At 37.6% G+C, this 13,119-nt stretch overlaps 1 protein-coding gene and 1 long non-coding RNA gene across 12 annotated transcripts in view; one reads left to right on the forward strand and one right to left on the reverse strand.

The window, feature by feature from the left end:
• Nucleotides 1-1,303: 1,303 nt before the first annotated feature.
• sorbs1 (sorbin and SH3 domain containing 1) overlaps nucleotides 1,304-13,119 on the forward strand; it is a 68,505-nt gene continuing 56,689 nt past the window's right edge. For 7 of the 11 annotated variants that reach the window (XM_016679063.1, XM_016679072.1, XM_016679068.1 and 4 more), the window contains exon 1: nucleotides 1,305-1,431. The gene's annotated coding sequence lies outside the window, so the exon portion shown is untranslated. Of the gene's footprint in view, nucleotides 1,432-8,625; nucleotides 8,711-13,119 lie in introns of those variants that run through there. The other 4 variants (XM_016679071.1, XM_016679073.1, XM_016679074.1 and 1 more) reach the window with 4 other exon arrangements.
• On the reverse strand, nucleotides 4,882-8,671 carry LOC107838016 (uncharacterized). The gene is made up of 2 exons (XR_001664065.1): nucleotides 8,600-8,671; nucleotides 4,882-5,438 (listed from the first exon to the last, which is right to left on the reverse strand). It is a non-coding gene; the product is annotated as an uncharacterized LOC107838016 (long non-coding RNA).

Consider the following 13,119-nt stretch of genomic DNA (forward strand, 5'->3'; position numbering starts at 1 on the left):
CTGTTTCATAATAAAATCACAGAAGTAAAAGTTATAAAATACTCTTAAAATAACTTTTTCCCCCATAAAGCTACTCAGGTAAATGAAATTGGTTTCTACCAAATTCTGCTTTCATTGTTCTTCTGATTCAATGGTGTCCAAACCAAAGTTGAAGACACTTGCAAGATACTTTTTCTTTTCAGTTAAATGCAAAATAACAATAATAATACATATAATACATATAATAACAAGTAAAACTCTGGTTTTTGTGGAAATGAATTTTGTAAATCATTGATGATGATTTTGATTAAGTTTCTTGAAATTTGGGATTCTGTTTACTGCAAAATTAAGAGAAATTATGAAACCTGGATAATAAAATAAAAATAAATAAAATAAAATATTTTTGTTGTACCAAATACTGGAGCATGAAATAAGAAACGGAAACACAAAATTGAGAAAATCAAATAGTAAAATTAAACACCTTGGTTTTAGGCAATAATTTATAATAAAGTAAAGAATATTCCTCATTTTTTTGCTCCGAGCTGTAGTGTTATAATGTGGCCACTTGATGGCGCTCTAACCTTCTGTACTTGGCAGGTGGGCTCCATCTAAATGTTCTCATCTACAAACTCAGCTGTCTGCTGAATCAAAGTTTAAATAGTAATTTATCTTATTGGTTTATATAAATTCAGACTTCCAGAAGGAACTTCCTGCTTAACCCTTCAAAATAAAACAGATTCAGTTCAATTAAAGTTTCTGTTTTTAATAAAAATATGCTCTAAAGCTGATGTACTTTCAAAAAATATTACAGTGAGGGGGTTTTAATTAATTAAATTTCCTATTTATTGTTTTTAAATAATATTATACCTACAACCTAAATCTAACCTTTGACCCCAAACTGAAAAACAAATGATAAACCTTTATTTGAATCCAATAATTTCTCACCATCCAAATCAATTAGTTACTGAAAAGTTTTAGATCCCTTTTGGTTGTTTTTGCATAGATTATTATATATTTTTAATAAGCATTATAGAAACATAAATGTTAAATATTGTCTTCAAAACCATAATTGTAGACATAAAATCCCTAAAAACTGAGGTTTGAGTTTGTTTAATCCACTAACATTTTTAATATTTATTAATATTCTTTATTTTTTTATTAAAATTACTTATATTATTTTATTATGGGGTTGTTGTTGTTTTTTTATCAACTTCATTTTTATTTTATCAACTGTAAGGCAAGCCGTAAGTAGACATAACAGGCTGCTTCCTCCTGACCGGGCTTTTATTGTGAAGGGCCATGCCCCCCGGGCCGGCCGGGACGGAGGCTCCTTGGATGCGCCGCGGTGATCACGCAGGACGGTGGGGCGCTGACAGCCGGGACGCTGCCTGCGGAGCTCGGTGAAGTGTGTCTGCCACCCCGAGCCTAAAGCTGGATTACCAACACGGCGAGGTAAGCTGTCCTGACGCGGGTTTTTTTATTATTTTTAAATCATTATTAATATGATTATTTTACCCTTTCTTCTCCTCTATTAGCTGAATTTAAGTCATAATGGCGTCATTTAAAGTGAGTCCTTCTCAACATTTCAGTGGTTTTGTTCCAGTTTGTGTACTTTAGTTGGTCGGTGCGTGTTTTATTCCGTGGCTGTGGCAGTGGGACAGCAGCCGCCGCTGCTGCAGTGTACACACACAAACCCTCGCCGTGGAAATGCGACCCACTCTGCAGCACTCTGCAGGGGCGCAGCTAAGCACTTTACAGGCACCCCCCGGGGGGGTGTCAATGAGTAAATACAGAAATTTAGAAATATGTTTTCCGCCTTAATGTGGCGCCCCTCTAGCATGGCGCCCGCATATATACATATCCAGTTTCTGTGCCACTGATGAGTTGCTGTACGGAGAACCAAGACTGACATAATTAAAAATAAAAGCAGGAATACATTTATAGTTTTTCCTTTTCCTTATATATGGGTTTTTATCAATAATTTTTATTTTTGCATTTTCCTTTTACAAGTGTTTGTTCTTTTGCCATTTTCTCTTTACTTTTACATTTCTTTATGCATTTCTTCCTCGTTATGCAAATGAGGAGGGCGTGTCTGAAGGCTTCAACTTCTCCTAACTGGTTGGTTAGCATTACACTCTGCTTGGCTCCAACAAAGATGGCCACCAGCTTATCAGTGAGCTGAAGGTTAGCAATTAACGCTAAGCAGCTTTAATTGAGGAGTACTTTTTATAACATCTCAAGGTTTAAAGGACTAATATCGGAGCAAGACGTAGTTCCTACATTTCCACATTTAATGTTGTTAACGGGATTGTTTTACCGCGGCAGCGTGGCTGTGAACGGCAAGTAAAAAAAATCGTCTTTTTTCCCTCCAGCGTTGTGCACATGGGCGAAATTTCCAGGTGTAAACAGTAGAAACGTACAGCATGTCTGTAGAGGTACCACAGCTCCTAAACGTTTGGGCCACCCTGAGCGATAAAGTTACCCGTATGTAAGCTAATTTAATACAGTAAAGATGAAGTGCAATCTGACATAATTGTAAATTTGCATATCATTCAGGACATTTGTGTAAATTTTGACTTTGGAGATGATTCAGAATGTCTTCCAGATGGGAACCTTGACCTTTTGGTGATATTAAACTGTGCTGCCTGACCAGGTCCTGTAGGCAGCACATGGCCTTGTGCTGCTACTGAACAGTTGTAATCGCTCCTCCTATTGACACAGCGACATGAATGTTTAACTCGGCTCTGCGGTCCAACCAAAAGGTTTCATCCTGAACAACTGCTGCGCCACGCCAGTGTAAACCCACACAGACAACGAAGCGCTTCACTGCTTAACCAGCCATTTATAGCTTCAACAAGTGTTTTCTGCTTTAAACTAAGTGCTGTCAAATATGTAAAGAAAATGTACTCAAGTAAAGTTATTTTTCTATAAAGGTATATAGTTTGACTCAGATTCATCATCTGGATCAATAAATTTGAGTTTTTATGGAAACATTTGAGGAATAACTTCAGGTTGAAATGTTAAACACAACTTGTGAAATTTCTCAGACGTACACAGATATATATTCACACCCTGACTGATATTTGATGAAATATATTTTTAAAAGTTGCAAATAAACCATGAACAGGATATCTGATTATCTTCTTCAGTCAAACTGGTTAGTTCCTTCAAACCGCCTTTTCAGAACCTAAAAGGGGCGGTTCTTTGCATTTTCCAGGTACATAATATCATTTAACAGCACAATAAAGTAGCAATGTTACCATCAGTTGTTATAAAAATGCTGCATGTATGAAACAAAACTTAACAGAAATTTGATTTCACAATTTGATGCCTTGAATTTGGCCTCTGTCTCTTTAAGAAGCCAGTAGTCTTTCTGAAACTCCGCCTCCAGCAAGTCATCAAAACAATGCTTCTCCATTATGCCACTACAACCGTTCTTACAAACTGAGAAGTAATTTTTATGATTAACTCAGGAGACACATGTGTGCCAACTGCTGCTGCCGCTAGTCTGAAGGAGCTGAATGGAGAATACCCTTTAACGTAAGCCTGCGTTAGTTATTCTAAAACCAGTGATGACGTGCTCGGGTTTCCTCCAAGTTTGTGAAGTTATTGGTGTATTTTAGTGTGCTGTCCTGGTCCAGAGTTATCAAATAACTGTCTGTGTTTTAAAAACATTTTACGTCAATTCAGAGCCGTTTTTCTGTATCAGATCGGTATCGGAAGTGAAAAAAGTGGATTGGTGAGCCCAACACGTCTCGTCCCGTGTTTTCATTCATGTTTTTACTCCCCAGGCTCGGCGCAACATGACACTAAACGGGTGTGCTGAAATATTAACCTGTGCACAAATATTTAATCACACAGAGGAGGAGCAGTCAGATTGATTTTCGTTTGCTCAGTTTGTCCCGTCACGTGCACGGTTCCTAACAGAGCTGCAGGTTTATGTTCTCATGATAAAAAAGCACGTTAGTTTTCTGGCCCTGGATGTTTATCAGGGTTCCAGCCGTTCTGGGGAAGCAGCAGTTTAACAGCGAATGAAGGGATCAGACATGAGTCGCTGTGTTTGTTCAGCCGAGTCCCATGATCCTTTATTTAATATCATTAATGTGCATCAAACTGGAACATTACTAGATATTTTCAGGTTGAAAAAACTTTTACATGCAACACATTCTGGCACTAATAAATGTTTTGTAGTTTCTTTAGACATGCATTAGCATAGTCTAAAGAAAATGGACAAGTCCAACTTTTAATTTGGGTGCATTTATTCAGAGTATAAAATATAAATAAAAAAGTTTGCCATAGAAATGGCATGATCCTTTGTCTTTAGTTTAAGAGTGTTTAAGAGAAATAGACCATATTTATAGACAAATCCTCAACAATCTCATAATAATACTAAAAAATTTTGTAAATCACATTTATTTTCTAGGAGTTTTTAGACAATATCTTGGATATTTTAACGTGAATTTGTTACTCAGATTAAATGTTTTTAAATCCTAGATTATTGAAGAAATGCGGAAGCAACTAATCATAGCCAAGAGGAGGGTCTTTGCGCTGTCAATCAACTTTATGTATTTGCTGCTAAATGTGCTAATGGTGGAGAAACAACTTCTCCAGAAAACTGTTTATTGTCTGTTATTGGAGTCTATGCTAACTAGCCTTAGCATCCAGACAGGCTGTGCTGTCAGGAATACTCTGTAGTGCAGCAGAGAGAAATGGCTGAGGATGATTGACAGCGCTAGGACCCACCTCCTGGCTCTGATTGGTTGTTTCTAATTAGCACTGAGGAAGCAAGTGCTAATTAGAGGAGTAATTGTTTTCACAGATTATCTGTCTCATCTCCTGCTGTCACGACTTGGTGACGGTTTCAAAAAATGTGTAACAATCATTTTTATGCAGGTTACGTACTGCATCTTTAAAACTTTGTACACACAACCAGTTTATTTTTGATCAACTACCACAAGTAAAAACTGTAAAGAAAGATTTTTGCTCACTTTTCTCAAAGAAAGTGAAGTTTTCAGCCACAGTTTGTTTTTCTTCTTTGGGGATCTGAGTAAATCAAGGGGAGCGTGTTGCATTCGAGTGTTTCGGTGTGTAGAGCCGACAGTGTCGACCAGCTCCCGTTAATATTTCATGAAGCTTCTTCGGAGTCACATTTCTCTCTTCTCTTAGATTTGAGAGCAGCAGTCGCTCTCAGCAGGGATGAATTTGAAAGATTTGTTGATGAGGGATGAGCTGAGGTCAGCCATTTTGAACAGTTTCAAGCTTGTTGGTCATGTGTTTTATTCCAGTTAGAGTAGCGCACAAATTGTTTGTTCTACTATTCGACTGAAGTTTGTTCTGTGAATTTCTATTTCTGTGGCCTTGCCAAGGCTTGATGTTGACATTTGACAGTGAAAGTTTGCTAGCATTTCTTATGTTCTTATGACTGTTGTCTTGACTGAAGAATGTTACATTTAAGTTTTCTGGTGTAAAATAAAGATAACAAAATTACATTAGACCTACTTAATTTCTGTGGAACTAAAATTTAGTTAACATAACTAGAAAAAAAATGTTGAATTAAACATATCAGTTGATGGAAAGCAAATTATTCAGTTATTAATGTACAAAGGTGGAAAGAGTACCAAATATTGTACTCAAGTAAGAGTAGCACAACATCAGCATATTTTACCCAAATAAAAGTAAAAAGTAGCTGCCCAAGAGTAAAAACAATGTTTGGGAAAAAGTAGAGAGTAACTGATCAAATGATTTAATATTTTAAAATTACATAATCAGATGGACCAAAATATAAAGTGGAAATTTTAGTATTTTATGGACAGAAATGACAATAATTCATATAAGTAGGAAACAATAAAGTCAGGCAAAACAACATTTTTATTTTCAATACAAAAAAAAACTTCTGAAATTTTAACAAAACCTGCAGGTGTGTGTCTGATGAAGTTTTGGTTAAAACATGCTTGTTTTTCATTCAGTGGATAGAGAATCCAGAAATTTTACTAAACTAAGAGTAGAAATACTGCATAATAAAATTACTCAAGTAAAAGTAAAAAGTACAACATTGTAAAAATATTCATAAAAGTGTTTTTTTTCCCCCAACAGGTTACTCAAGTAAATGTAACCCAATTCTGTTAAAGTGACATAATTTGTTTAGTAAAAATCTTTTTTAAAAAAAAATAGTGTTTGTTTTGTTGGACTAACATGAAAAAAGTTGTTAGTTTTGCTGACTTCTCCTTTGTCAATCTGAAGTGAGTTGAAGTATTTGAGTTAACTCGTTAATTTAATCCTAGATAAACATAAAGTCAGATTACTATATAATTTTTGTTTTCAATTAACAAAACACAATTACACTGAGCCAGTTTAAAAGAAAAACATATGGCAAGTCAATGATTCTTTCCTTAGAGTGCAAACCGGATGCTCTAGCCGGGTTTCTGTTGTTAATGTTGCCTAGCAACAGCCCAGCTGTCGGCTGCAGCCATTGGCTGAAGCCAGAGGGGAAGGGAAGAGTCGGGCTTTGACTTTTCAAGGTCCGAGTCACAGAAAGACACCGCCTGACCATGGCTGCATGTAAACAAGCTGCTGAATGGATAGTTTACTGCCTGGTGATGGATTCTACATCCTGTCCTCTCCGGCAGGTGTTAGAGAGAAACAAACGATGGAAAAACAGAGGCGTCATGGCGGATGTTTGCAGACATATTTCACAAACAGTCATCATAAAATACCTGGTAAAAGTAATACATAGTTTCTACATGTGTTAGAAAGTCCTAGACCTATATTTCAGGAATAAGATCATAATATTAGCAGAATAAATACACAATATTACCAAAAGAAATTTGTAAAATTAGAAGAAAAAGTTGTATTCATCAGAAAATAGCTTCGATAGAATTAGCTAAATTTAGTAATTCTTTTTTTAAATCAATTCAGTCATTTTCACAATTGTGTCAAAGTCCTGCAGATAATAATTTGATGAAAAACAAAACTGAGAATAGTTTGAAACTGAAAAATAAAGTTTGAAACCAAAAAAAGATTTGAAACTGAAAGATAATTTTGAAACAAAAGTTTGAAACTGAAAGAAAATTGAAACTTAAGATTTGAAACTGAAAAATATTTGAAACTGATAATAAAAATTTGAAACTGAAAAAACTGTTCAAAACTACTTTTCATATTCAGTATTCAGTTTAATTTTCCTTTTCAACAATCTTTATGGCCCCAATTTAGCTCCACAGCCTTTCATGCTTTGCAAACTTGAAATAAAACGCAACACTGATTTGTCATTAGCGGCCCGCTGTCTGTCTCTGGGTGGAACCGGGGTCCAGTCGGACCGCGCCTGCATTCTTCAAATAGCCGGATGATGGCGACCCTCCGGAGTCCTGCGGCACGCAGTACCTTCATCGCACTTGAAATTGCTGGATTATCGCTCGGCCGTTTGTTTTCACGTTCAGCCGCCATATCCTATGACTCAATTATCAAGTGGGGCTGTCACCCAGGGTTATATTAGGGAACACAGTCAGAGCTTCCAGCCCTGGTCGGAGCCAAAACATCCAGCAGAGATAAAAAAAAATGCTGTCGGCACCTGCTTAGGCTATAATCTTAATTGTCATTGCTGTGCAGCTAATGTACTGAAGCTGCACAGCTGAGCTCATTACATAGACATGACATTATATCAGCATCTTGTGTCTCTCATATTACTAAATTAAGCTCCATATTTTAAATAAACCCTTGCAATGATGATGCAAGTTATCGATTAAAGAATTATTCTAAAGTTGATTGACCTTATAAATCGACTAATGATTAATTGATGCAGCTATTTTGTTTTTTACAAACCGTCTTACTGCAACAGGAAGTGCTAAATTTTTCATAATATGCTCAATAAAAAATAAAAAAAACATTTACCACAATTTTGTGTCCGCTGTAAATACTGGCTGAAACAGAAAATGTAACTTAGACACATTTTATTTTAACATTATTATATATGTGAAGTTTGTCAAAATTGCTTAATTTATTCTTCAAATTCATTTTGTTTCATCAGGAAGCTATTTTCTCCTGACATTTATTATATTATGGTATTGACGATTGGTGGTTACCATAGCAACCAGCAACCGACAACTCATCCATCATCCCTTTTTTTCAGTTTCTGTCCATAACAGTGGGGCAGAAATGACAGGTCTGATGTTAAGCAAATTGATTTTTTCTCGTTAGAATAGTGAATCTTAGTGTGTCTGTTGTGAAGTCAACCTGCTGGACCTGAGATGAAGGGTTACCTATATTTATAACATATGACAATAACTAAAGGACTAAAATAATAAAATATGCGACACACTTGATCCCGCATGATCAGAGAAATATTCATAGAAGTATTGTCTGTGGTTGTGGTTAAAGGAATGCTAAAACTTCGCTCCATCAAGAGCTTTAACTCTCAAAATCAACCGTCACTACTGGCGCCATGTTTTTTTTTCCATGTTACCTTCCCCCTCCTCTGCCTTCCTGTCACCACGTCCTCTCCTTCGTAGCTCGGCTAAGTTTATTAAAGTTAAACTTAGGAAACTTGTCGAGTGGATATTTCATAACAGAACCGCATAAAGTGCATTTTACATCCCACATCGGACTCGGTTTGGACAGTTTCTCTTACCCCTTGCTGGAACGGACGCCATCTCAGTTTCTGTACCAACGGACTCTCTGCATCAAGTTGACCAGCGGCGCCCTCTGCTGGATGGCGGCCAAGCTACGACGCTAAAAAGAGGTGAAGCGGATGTTATTGGTTAATTGATTGAACGTCTTGGCAACTTTGTTTCAGAGAAACTTAAACGATGGTTGAAACTCAAAGTGAGCGGCAAGAAGGCAGTGTTGGTTGGAAGGTAAGAACTTTTCTGGCTACGGACATTATGGTAGCTTGCACTCGCTAGCACTAAGCTGTCTGGGCTTACCTGGCCTACCCTACTCGGCAATCGGTGTAGGTAGGTTAGGGTTAGATTTGCGGTTTAGTTTTCCAATTAAATATCAATTCGGAAAGGCCTTTGAATCGATAAGATCTACTATGAGCACCATTGCCGTGTGCAGCTTTCACCAATTGGTTGTCATATAAAATTGTTCTTAATGTTGAGTTTATTTGCGGTTGGCAAACAGCTATTAGTTGGTATTAAGTTACATATTAATAACCCAAATCAGTCGATCACAAACTAAATCGGCTGTGCACAGACGTTTCCTCCAAAACACAGGCTTACTGTTCTTGTTTGCCCAAAACTAAAATGGCTGCGGTGAGACGTTCTAAATTTTGTACTTTGACGTCATTGATGAGTGCCATTTTAATTAATCGACTATAAGTCGATTAACTGTTTGCATTCCTGATCCCAGAGTTTTTTTGTAGTAACTAGTTGCATTGACCCAGTTACTTTTACTCGGGTAAAGTTTAAAAAAAAAAACTTTTAGGAGCAACTATTGCTACTCTTATTTAAATAAGAGTAGCAATATTTTTACTCAAGTAAGAGTTGCAGAGAAATTCTGGATTCTCTACCCACTGAATGAAAAACAAACATGTTTTAAGCACTAATTCAGCAGGCAGACACACACCTGCAGTTTTTGTTAAAGTTTAATATTTAGAGAAGTTAATTTGGAAATATGTGTCTTTTCCTTATTTTGTTATTTTGTAATTGCGTCGTTTGTGACTTATTTTTATTTTAGTCCTTAAAATACTAGAATTTTCACAGAACTTTATATTTGGTCCATAAATTACAGTTTGATCAGTTACTCAGTACTTGAGTCGCCTTTTTACCAAATACTTTCTGCTCTTACTTGAGTATTTCTTGGACGGCTACCTTTTACTTTTGCTTGAGTAGAAATATGTTGAAGTAGTGCTACTTTTCCTTGAGTACAGTTTTTGGGTGCTCTGCCTGTGCCTGACGTTTTCTCATTTTGAACTTTTCACTCTGTGAACCCTCTAAAGAGAGTGGAGAGCTACTTAGATATTCAGTTCAGTGTTTATCCTCACTCTTGGCCTGCAGCCTGGAGCATTTGCTCTGGAGGATTCATCACTTTCTGTAAACTGTCAGCTCATTGGGATTCTTTTGGTGTTGCCTCTAAAAGCCGACCATGCAAGCTGCAAGCAGGCTGGAGGAGAAAGTTTGATGTGCGGCTCTCTGCAGGACGTTCCCTCGCCCTCGGCTAAGTGATCTCTCTCTCTGTGCAGCATCTGGGCTTATCAGCCTCTGCAGGCACTCAGAGACACGTCTTTGTTAGCTGTGGGTGGGTTTGCTTTTCCTTTAAATAGGACCTCTTTTCTTGGAGCAGTAGACGTTTCTTGGAATATTTTCCTGAAATATGATGTAACTGGCTAATTAAAAACGTAGTGACTTTATGAATGTGTAGCTGATATTCTCAAAGACTTGAATATATAGATATAGGCCTGTCGTGATAACAAATTTTTCTGGAATTGTCCCAGAAGTAATTGCGATAAGCAATAATATTGTTGCTTTGTGACCATTTTCAAGTAATATAAAGGTGATGGCATAATAATAATTCAAGAACGCATTATCAAAGATGAATAATCTTTAAATTCTAAGTTACTTAGAATTCCAGTGAAATATCTTTCACTGGATATTTCAGTTCCAGTGAAATATCTTTCACTGGAACTGAAAGTTATTTTAATATCCAAAATAACAAATAAAATGAATTATGAAGTGTCTGTAAACAAAATTGTCCTTCGAAAAAAGGGCTAGTGGACACCAAGGCACCAGACTGAAGACTTTTGTCATCCAGTTTTTGGTAGGAAAAGAGAAAAACGATAAATTATTGAGCTTGTTTCAGTTGTGATTAATTGATTTGATTATTTGTTGTTTTGTTTATTTACTTTGGACAATTAAAATGTCTTCCAGTTCCTTACTAGAATTTAAAGTTTATGGAATGTGTTTTGTCATTATTACTGTTATTACTAGAAAATGGTGTCAAAATAATATTAGCGTTTATCGCTGTAAATTCTGGGATGATTTATCGCCCAGCAGGCCTAATTAGATTAAAAGCAGCTGATGAAAAATATGGACCAGAAATTTCAGAAAATATTTTGAAAACCACAAAACGTGAGAAAATGTGTGAAGTTTGGTGTGTAGAACGACCTTCTGGCTGTGTGAGCTGCTGTCAGCCGTACAGGTGCTTTCCTGCTGTCTGTGTCTTACATTCACTTCCTTTTATGCTGCAGTTGTTTGAAATGAACTTCAAATAGCTTCGCCTCAGGAATGTGCAGAATCCCAGGCCACTGCCGAGTGTGGAAGCTGTTTATGGAAGAGAGCCGGCAGCGTCGGTGGGGGCCGGGGGATAAAGCTCCGGCTCTGCAGCGCCACGTTCGAGCCATGTTTGGAGCTCTGATGGTGAGATCGAGCGCAGCGCTGCTCAGCTTCTCCTCTCTGCCGTTTGTTGACAAAGCAGAAGTCAAACGGGCTTATGTAACGACCTCTCTCTAGCGCAGCGTGCGATGAGAGCTCCTCTGTGTTGACGCAGCGCGGTGTGGCAGGAGCCGCTGGATGTTTCACACAGGGACCCCCTGTGTGAAACACATGACAGCTTCACCTTTGTTTAGCTGTCAGAGCAAACAGCGGAAATGTGGAGGATGATTTACTTCATTTAATGCTGTTAGAAGACATCAGCTCAGAAAAGACGGCATTTTACCTACAGACACATTAAGTAGGGACACAACAATTAATCGATTTTCAGAAATAATCGTCAGCCTAATTAGTAGTTGACTAATTGTTACCTGGAGTATTCCAGCTCCAAAAAAGGCCAGTGGTTTAAATAAGCCAAAAAATATAAACATTTTGCAAATAAATAAAAAAAAAATGTAAATATGTTCCACTCAGAAATGGTAAATGGACTGAACTTATATTTTCCAGTCATTTTAACCACTCAAAGCGATTTACACTAGGACTGCAACGATTGCTGAGTCCGACTTTGGCTGATACCAGTTTTTTTTACTAAAATGTTGCTAAATATAACAAGAAAGTCGCAATATTGGTGTAACTACTGTTAACTGCAAATGTGGAGCGATGACGTGATCGGTCAGTCTCATCGACGTGTCAAACCTACGACCTTCCAATTACAAGACGACTACTCCAACCACTTTCCTCCATCTGATTAATCGTTTACCTGTCAGAATAATAAATGAAATAATTGATTACTAAAATAATCATTAGTTGCAGTCCTAATATGAAGTATGTCTACACATGTAGACAGTTGCTTCAGAGATTTATGTGGATGAAATGAAACTGGCTCTCAAAAGTCTACACCCCTCGTTAAGATGAAATTACCTCATTATCTCAAGAAAAAGATTGGGAAATTATGTCATTATCTTGAGAAAACTATTGGGAACGCAACTCGTTATCTCAAGAAAATCATTAGAAAATTAAATCATTAGAAAACCGTTGAGAAATTAACTTATCTTCAGAGGACAGTCAAGAAAAAGTACATGAGGTAACCGTCCGCTCTCTGACCTCTGACCTCAGCAAAGCGTATCTCTCACACCAAAGTGTCCATTGGGAGTCAGAAGGACTTCCAGTCGTCTGTCCTCCGCTGCCCCGTCCCGCTGCATGTCGAGTGGGAGGGAGCGGTTCGATGATGCCCTGCACAGTTGGTGAGTGGGTGCCACATTCCCAGGTGGCATGTGGTGACAGGTCTATCTGGACGCGTCTCCTGGGAAAAACAAACAGAACCTCCAAGATAGCCAGGGTCAAGGTCGGAACTGGGACGGTCCCGCCCAGACAGGACAGAAATCCCCCGGAGCTCCAGAAGGAGCCGATGTTCTCGGGCCGAGGAGTTTCTGTTCTCATCATCAGGTAGGAAATGTCTGCTAGCTGGCCGCTGCCTTTGGGAGATGTTTGTTTTGGAAAGATGTTTCTGTTGGACCCGAAAGCATTCAGCAGGATGGTTCTGTTTGTTCGGGAGAGGTGGCAAAAACGAGACACAGAGCAAAATATCTGGCATCTGTTTGATTCAGCAATAAATAACTCAGTCGAGAAGTTTGAGTAAACCTTTGAAGGTTTTTCAGTTTTATTCTGATTCAATATATACAATACAATATATAGAATATCTGTAAATCCTGTTTTTCAGCCATAATAGCAATATTAAAGAGGACGTATTATGGAAAATTCAAATTTTGAACACTTTGTG

Source organism: Poecilia formosa, unplaced genomic scaffold (genome assembly GCF_000485575.1).
Source record: "Poecilia formosa unplaced genomic scaffold, Poecilia_formosa-5.1.2 Scaffold201, whole genome shotgun sequence".
NCBI classification, from domain to species: domain Eukaryota; kingdom Metazoa; phylum Chordata; class Actinopteri; order Cyprinodontiformes; family Poeciliidae; genus Poecilia; species Poecilia formosa.